At 39.9% G+C, this 9,272-nt stretch overlaps 1 pseudogene; it reads right to left on the bottom strand.

Annotated features, from left to right (window-relative positions):
* Positions 1-558: 558 nt before the first annotated feature.
* On the bottom strand, positions 559-1,357 carry LOC138171127 (farnesyl pyrophosphate synthase pseudogene; annotated as a pseudogene).
* Positions 1,358-9,272: the final 7,915 nt, after the last annotated feature.

Here is a 9,272-nt window from a genome sequence, read left to right on the forward strand (position 1 = left end):
TGAAATTTTCTTGGCAAAGGTTCTGGAGTGGTTTGCTATTTACTTCTCCATGGAGACAAACCGAGGCAAACAACGTTAAGTGATGCCCACTGCCTCAGAGCTAGGAAGTATCTGAGGATGGATTTGAACTCAGGAAGATGAGTCTTCCCGACTCCAGACTGGGTGCTCTGTCCACGGTACCATCTAGTTGCCCTATATTTTATATTTACTTTTCTGTGTATCTGTTGTTTTTCCTGGACAGAATATGTTTATCTCAATAAGGATAATAAGAGATAATTGTGGATATATTATATATAAAATATGATTACATAGACATACATATATATGAATATAAAATAAAGAATAAAATGGGATAATCTGCTTTTATCTTTGTATTTACAATGCCTGGTAAGTACTTAATAATTGATTATTGAATGAATGGTCAAAGTTCTCAATTTGATGAAAACATGTTTTTAAAAAATTTTTTAAGAGCCATAATTTATTGAGAGTACATCCCCTCCCAATTCCACATGTGGTGCCCTATCCTCCCAGCCCTCCTCCTCATGTGCAACCCCTCAGTCACTTCTGACATTTGTAGGTCTTCTTTGCCATTTCCAAGAAGACATAGAGGGGAGGGGGGATCAACTCTTCTCAATGAGCCCCACCAACCTACTGTAATTTTCTTATTCAAACTTGGTGAAATGAGCAGGCAATTCAAATTTCTCATTCATTCAGTTCCTTCACTTTGGCAACCTTCTCTGGATCTTTCTGTCCATGACTCTCCTCCAACATCTTTATTTGCTCAGATGATGATGCCAGCTGAAGGCACTTTACCACCAGCCAGCTGCATTTGTTGTCCTGGATATCAGTACCAATTTTACTAGTCACGCCGGAGTCACCAAAAAGGTCAAAGTAGTCATCCTGAATTTGAAAAAATAATCCCATCACCAGAAGGATGTTCTTGGCATTGGCATGCTATTTTTTCCCATCTATGCCTGCCATGAACATAGCAGCAGTAAATGGTAAGTAGAAGGAGTACAGAGTCCTCCTGTATTTGACAATGGTTTTCTATTTCAGCTCAGTAAATCTAGTGAGATCAAGCTTGCTCTGAGGGGCTGTGATAAGATCAAGGGTTTGGCCAATCTCAGTCAGGTAAGTGCTGTGTAGGAAGAGTTTGCCTAGATTCTTGTAACTGAGATGCCCATGGCAGTAATGCTTCAGGAGGCGGTAGATATAGGCTTCCAATAACATGGCATCATCGATAGCATCCAAGCCAATGCCAGGCTTCTTATACCAGCATGGCTGTCCCCGGCGGGTAAGAGAAGCATCCATGATGTCATCTGTTACTAGGAAGAAAGCCCAGAACAGTTCCACACATCAGCCCACTACTAGTGCTCTGTAGACTATCAGCATCCTACTTTGGGGGTTCTACCAGCTGCTGGAATACCATGAGCAATGATAAGCCTCGATTGTATTTTCCCCCAAGGGCATTATACTCTAGAACCTCCTTGGGCCTGGGTGTGGCATCTCCCACCTCAGGATGCCCCATCCCATCTTCTTTCAGGATCTTTACAATCTGGGAGAAATGCTGGATGAAGTCTTGCTTTCCTTGGGCAAACTGATTTCTGATCTCTGTTATTCTGGTACCTGGAGGCAAGCACAGTCTTCTTTTGGGGGTGGGGGGCAGAAACATGTTTTATAGTCATGTATAACACTCCTAATTATTAGCTAATTTTAATTGTATGGGAAATACAGTGATTTCTCAGGTCCGTGTGTATCCCTTTTTGGTAACTTTGGGAAGTTAATATTAAATGAAAAGTTAGAAATTGTTACTAGTCATAGTTACTCTGAGCCCCTCAGTTAAGGGAAATTCCAAAAGTTAATTTATATTTTTACCTCTATCTAAACTCCTCTGGCCTATTTGTTATTAAGGCAAGATTCAGGTAACCCAGATGTTTAGGTATGCAGCAGACTATATTTTAGCATCTGTTAAAAGACAGGCACTGGGAAGGGAAACTGGGCAGATGTTTTCTTGGAATGTCCCTCCAATCTTGAGGAGGTGGGTGAAACTAGTGACATGCACTCCAGTCTGTGTGGTGATGTTGGACTCATGACCATATTTACTCTCTCAACACCTGACACAACCCCCACCTACTTTCTCTTTCCCCTTTCTCCAGCTACACCCCTCCCCCACCATGATGTCTCTACTTCTTCCCTTTCACTGCCAGACTCTAAAATTGCTTCGTGATTCTGAATTACCTGCCACCAGGTCCCTCTACTAATCAGAATAGACTTGTTTCACCTAAATGAAACATTTTTTGATTCAACATGGTGTTCAGGCCTTGTTCACACCCACTTCTGATAGATTCAATCAAGACTTGTTCTTATCTAGCTAAGGTAATTATTTTTAAGTGTGGTGAGATAATCAACAGAGCCTCTCTCCCTGCTACACATGTATAGATATGAGTTCAGGTCATTAAAATTGCTTGGACTGGTCATCTCAAAGGGTGACAGCAGTGAAATTTCTTGATGATTCATTAAATGTTCATTCCAGAGAACTCTGGTAAAATATCATCTGTTAGACCATTTTTTTGAGGGGGAGTCAATTATATCCCCAACTAATATATCTGAATGGACAATTTGGGAGAAGGGCTCAGGCCTTGGGGTCATTATCCAGTTTCTGTCAGGTGTAGTTTCACAGTCCCTAGATATGAACCTGATTGTATCAAAGGGATATATGAGGATCAGGACCATTCTGAGAAGGGTGTGGGATCTGGAGCAAATTCTTGTGTCATTTCCCCAGCCTCCTTGTCCCATTTTTATATGAACAAAATAACGTTAGAAGAAAAAAAAACAAAAGCTGCCAGGAGAAAACAAGTCCCTAACAGACCCCACTCTAACATGTGGCAGTTGGGGAAGACAGTACTTTCCATTTTTCCCAGTGGACGTATAGAATGTATAGACACGTGTTTTTATGTGTTAGGGGGAGGCCTTGACACCTGTTTGTGAAGGAAATTGAGTTAGGTGCTGGGGACACAGAAAACTAAAAGATGTGAGCCTTGCTTTCGAGTTATGAAATGGCCTTTGATCTTCCTTTTAGCACCAGGTCATAGGGCCATAGGATCATAGATTCCTAATCCTCATCCCTGAATCACAGTGCATGGTATAAAGTTTGAGACTAGGAACAATTTATATATATATATATGTTTCTCTCTCTCTCTCTCTCTCTCTCTCTCTCTCTCTCTCTCAAGGTCAGGTCTGGGGTTACCCCCTTTTACTCTGTTGGCTCCAATGTACTAATCTGAGAAGTCTCAAAAAGTTGTTTATGTTGGAGATTCTGAGTAGGGTCTTGGGTTGCCCCATGGGTGCTTAATAATTGTGTCTGCTAGCACCTATGATCTGGGGGTTAGTGCTGAGCTTGGTCCCTATTATTGGTTGCTTCTTTTTGGATGTTTCCACAGTGGATCTGGATACAATTTAGGTGGCAGATAGAAGAGATCCAAATGCCTCTTTTGGTCCACATTGCACTAAGGTTCTATTAAAATATACCTAAAGCATTCAGCAGTTTAATGAAAGTTGTCCTGAGCGAATTACAAACAAAGGAATGACTTCTTATTGATGACAAGTTCTTTGGAACACTGAAATGTTTGAAGATGATATTATCCACAGTCAATGAACACAGTAGCATAATGTTTGATAAACCCAGAGACCCCAGTGGCTAGAGTGAAAACTCATTGTTTGACAAAAACTCGAAAATGGTGTGGAAGAAATTAGACTTAGCCCAACATCTCACAGAGTATACTGAGCTAAACTCCAATTAGATACATAAATTAGACATTAAGGGTGACATCATAAGCAAAACAAAGGAAGGAGCAAGGAAGCAATCACCTTTCAGATCCATGGATATAGGAAAATTTCTTGACCAAACAGGAGAGTGAAAAGATCCTAGAAGATAAAATGGACAATTTTGATTATACAATTAAAAAGGTTTTTCACAAATAAAACCAATGCTGTTAAAATTATAAGGGAAGGGGCGGCCAGGTTGCTCAGCGAGTAAGAGCACTGGCTCCAGTGTTGGGATGATCTGGATCAAATCTGGGGGCAGATACTTAGCACCACACCCAGAAATAACTGGCCATGTAACCTTGAGCAAGTTACTTAACCCCAATTGCTTAAAAAAATTTTATAAGGGAAACAGGTAACTGGAAAAAATCTTTTTCAGCAGAATGTAAAGCCAAGCACTAGCAGCTTTCCATAGAACTGGTGCTGTGAACAGCTTTTAAGGTTCTGATTACACAGTACAGTGACCGCTATTCCATAACAAATCAGAACAAAACATTCACAGTAAAGCAAGGTACAGTATTCACAATGTTACAACTTATTACCGAAAATCAAGATATAGCATACACAACAGCTCATCACTAAAATGGCCATATAGTTTTCACCACAGTGGTCACAAAGTTTTGAACAAAGAACAATCATTTAGTAACTCAATCATTCAATCTTCCTTGAGGTTTGCCTCCTTAAGGGACACAAAGTACAAGAGTCAAAGTTCTCCACTCATGGGGCACACTAAGTTAACTCAATCAGTCACTTATTCAGTCACTTATTCACTATTCAATCATCAGAAAATACACAAGCCCTCCACCCCTAGGTCACTAGTAAATTACAATTTCTCAGTCAGTACACAGTATTCAAGTAAAGTCTTCTTTCAGCTTGACTCGGGTGGTCTCTCAGATTCCCTGGATCCTCTTCCATGGTCCCAGGTCCTACTTGGATTCACCAAACTGTCACCTGGGTTCAAATGTGGACAGGTCCTTGTCCAGCTCTCCCTGAACTTCCTGTTCCATGCTGAAGCTCACGGAGTCCAGTCCACCTTAAATCCTTCGCAATCTCTGTTCCTGGGAAGTGAAGGCTCAACAAAGCACAAACAAGTTCATAAAAAAGTATCAGCATTACAGTAATGCTTCCTCAGTCTGTGGCAGCTCCAGCTGGCCCTTGGATGTCATAAAGGGCATGCTGGGCCATATGGAATCATAAAGACTCATTTTCCTGAGTTCAAATCTGACCTCAGATACTTACCAGCTGTGTGATCCTGGGGCAAGTCACTTAACCCTGTTTGCCTCAGTTCCTCATCTGTAAAATGAGCTGGAGAAAGAAATGGCAAACCATTCTAGTATCTTTGCCAAAAAAAAATCAAAACCAGATGATGTCATGAAAAGTTAGACATGACTGAAATGACTGAACAACAACAATAATTTGATAAATAATTTTGATGCAAAAATTTGGATAAATATCAAAAGATATGAAGAGGATGGAAGAAACCCAAAATATCAACAACCATATAAAAATGCTCCAATCCCTAATAATTAAAGGAATTCATAATGAAGTAGCTCTTAAGTTTCACATCACATCCTTCAGATTAGCAAAGCTGATGAGAGGAAAATGATAAATGTTAGTACAACTGCGAACTGGTTCAGCTCTCCTTGAAACAATTTTGAACTATCCCTCCGGAACCACTAAAGTATTCATACCTTTTGTCCTATCAATACTGCTACTAAACCTACAACCTCAAAGCAAGAAGAACAAAGCTCATTTGTAAAAAATGTTTGTAGTAACTCTTTTTGTAGTAGCCCAGACTAGAAACTGAGGAAATGCTCATCTATTGAGGAATGTCTGGATAGATTTTGTTATGTGAATATGATATCATATCATATATTATATATTTTTTGTTTTCGTTGAGTTGTTTCAGCCATGTCCAATTCTCCATAAGCACATATGGGGGCTTCTTGTCAAAGATACTGAAGCAGTTTTCTATTTCCTTCTCCAGCTTATTTTACAGATGAGGAAACTGAAGCAAATAGAGTTAAATCACTTGCCCAAAGTCATCGCAAGTCAATGTCTGAGGCTGGATTTGAGGTCCTCCTGACTTCAGGGCTGGTGCTCTATCTATGTGCTGCCTAACTGCCCACGTTATATTATGAATGTATTAACAATATGATATATTAAGAATATGACAATGGAATGGTATTATGCTATAAACAGCGACAAAGTGTATTAATTCAGAGGAAAGTAGGAAGGCCACTATGAAGAGATGAAGAGGAAGTGAACAGAATCAGGACAGTAATTTATGTAAAGAAAACAATATTACAAAGAAAATCCACTTTGAAAGGCTTTTAGAATTAGTGACCAATTAATACAGTGTTAAACCAAAACTCCTGAGCACTGACTGTGAAGTACACCATCCACTCCCTGCCAGAGCCATGATGGACTTAAAATACAGAGTAAGACAAGCATTTTTTAACGTGGTCAACACGAGAATTTGCTTTGTTTTGTAGACTATACATATTTGTTATGAGGGTTTTGTTTATTTATTTTGAATTGTTTAATGTCTGTGTGTGTGAATTGGTAAGGAAAGATAATAAATGTTCATTAAAAATATCTATTCACTTAAGAGACATTCATTAAGCACCTGCTGTATGCCAGGAGATGGGCTAGATCCTAGAGATGATGTAAGGACAAAAATGGAACCATCTTTTTCCTCAAGATGGTTATAGGCTAGGGTGGCTAAGTGGCTCAGTGAATAGAGCACTGGCCCTGAAGTCAGGAGGACCTGAGTTCAAATCTGACCTCAGACACTTAACACTTAACTAGCCATGTGATCTTGGGCAATTCACTTAACCCCAATTGCCCTGCCTTCCCCCTTCCAAAAAAAAAGCAAAAAAAGATGCTTATAGGCTACTGATAGGAGACAAACTATACCCAGAGAATTGGACCTTACTTTTTTACTTGTAAAATCACTAGATGGATTAGATAACCTCTGAGATCTTTTCTAGATCTAAATAGGAATCTAAGTTCTAAATTAATATAAAATCTAAGCAAAACAAATGCAAAGTAATTTCCAAGGTGCTGAGAGGAGAATATTAATTAGAGTAATCTTGAAAAACCTTGTGTAGATGACACTTGAGCTGAGCCTTTCAAGAAGCAGGTGATCCTAAAAGATCAACATGAGGATGGGACTTATTCTTATTGTAGAAGTGGGGAAGTCTAGGAAAAAAGGCATAGAGAGTGAGAGAGAGTAATAGGAGTCAGAATGGGAAGGGATTGTTTGAGTCGCCCTGTGCTGAATGTCATGCGGAGAAGTCTGTATTTTTTCCAACAGGCAATGGGCAACTTTGTTGTTTGTGCTTCGTTTTCAAAGACCAGTGACAGCGCTGGTGATGTCTTGACTTGTGCCTGAATTGGATTCAAGAGAGGCGGAGTTGCACAAAGTTGTCTGCCTTCCTCTCTTCCAGAGTCCTCAGTCCAGTGGCAAGACAAAAGTTGGTAGGACTGGTGATGACCTGGATATAGAGGATGACCTTGACTTCTTTGTCTGACTAAGCTCCAAGAGCTCCACACAGCTTGCCTTCGTAGCCATTGGAACAGATTGTTATCTGCCCCTTCTGCCGGGGAAAATCTTCATATTCTCGAGGTGAACATCCCCCTAATGGGTTAGACAGGTTTGAGGCATGGTCGTTACCTGGTCTAGCCCATGTGCTAAAACAGTTTACTGGGGTGTGGCTGCTGTGCATGCTTTTTGGAACCATAGATGAGATTTGAGTGGCAGGTGAACACCAAACATGAATGAGCAGCCCTGAAAAGGACCCAGCAAGCTCTCATACTACAGGTACCAGTCCTCTTGGAATATCCCCTCCCCTGCCCCCAACTGGGGCATACTGAACAGGGAAGTGAGATATGGTCAGACCAATGCTTTAGGAATATAAATTTGGCACCTATGTGGACAAAGGATTAGAAAAATGAGAGACTGGAGGCACTATGAAGCCTTCCTGAAAGTTAGAGTATGGCAAAAGAGTTTGTCCTAATAAATTATTTTGCAAAAATAAAGTGAATTAAAAATGTATATCACCCAGACTATGACATGTGAATGTCACAATGGCAGTCCACTGAATTAATCTACCAAATGTATATTTCCTGGACTTGTATTCTGAGAAGTAATAAGCTGGGAACCTAATTGGATAGGAAAATATTGACTGGATCACATCACAATACTGATCCCCAGCATCCTGTTGATATGAAAATCCATCTCTTTAACAATTTTCTTGTTGAAACTATACAACTATGAATTATGGGACACTAAGATCTCCAAAGAATCTTATAATCATAAAATAGCTCATGTGATTATAATCTGTAGCACATTGTTGGTCATGACAAATAAGACAAATAAAATACATTATTGGGTATATTAAGGAAGGAGGTCATTCATGTAGTAAGAATGAGAGACAACAGAAGGAATATATAGATGCTCCATTGGTATCTTCAAAATATTCAAAGAAATAGAAGATCTTTAGTACATTAATTAATTAGTAATTATTTTGGTTTTGCAAGACTTTCCTAAGAGAAAGAGAGGATGAAGAAATACAGAGGGGTTGTTTTTAGCATTGCTGGAAGGCGGACGCGCACTGCTGAAATCAAAGATGCAACAAAATACAGTTCTCTAGGCGAATACTTTAGAATTCAGACTTCAGCAGAATAAGTCACTTGGGGGCTTTGAATCTTATGAAGACTCTTTCTGTAAAGCACTCTGAGGCTGTCATGCCGGAATTTTGTTTACAGATCATACATGTTCTTTATATCTAGAAAACCAGGCGGTGGGGTTGAAAGCAGTCCCCTCTGTGATGGACACACACACTGGTAAATAATTGAACAAAGGCAAACATATAAAAAGTCACACATCTGCTGGCGTATATACATGCGTCCCCAGTCTCCTGAGGGGAGGGAACACTAGACAGTCAGATACTATGGAACCTACTAGAATGATAAGACACAGAATGAGGCTGAGATGAATGAGAGCGTTGGTGCTGTTTTTCGTTTTCATTAGAGTACCAGCGAATGTTTTTAGGCAAAAGAAAAACACCCTCATTGAGAGAGTACAGAAGATAGTAGAAGGCAAGTCTGAACTCTAGTCACTGTTTGCAGCACTGCCGCGCTTTGTGAGGCTGGGCATGAACGCAAAGAATCTTAGAGTTGGAAGACTTCCAAGGGCATCTAGTGCAAATACAAGCCAGGGTGGGAACCCTATTTATATGATAGACCAACTTGACAAGAGATTGGTTAACTTTAGCTTGACTGTCTCCGGTGATGGAAATTTTGTTATTCCCTGAGGCTCCCCACTCCATTTTTGGGCATTCCTAATTGTTAGAAAGTTTTGCCTTCCTTGTGCTGTTTTGAAAACAACAACTACAAAGTTACCAGGTAACCATTGAAACTTCCACAGGCTGAGTTGAATAAAA

Source organism: Petaurus breviceps, unplaced genomic scaffold (genome assembly GCF_028583685.1).
Source record: "Petaurus breviceps papuanus isolate PSGF00001 unplaced genomic scaffold, PetGlider_PUasm1.0 419, whole genome shotgun sequence".
Lineage (NCBI taxonomy): Eukaryota > Metazoa > Chordata > Mammalia > Diprotodontia > Petauridae > Petaurus > Petaurus breviceps.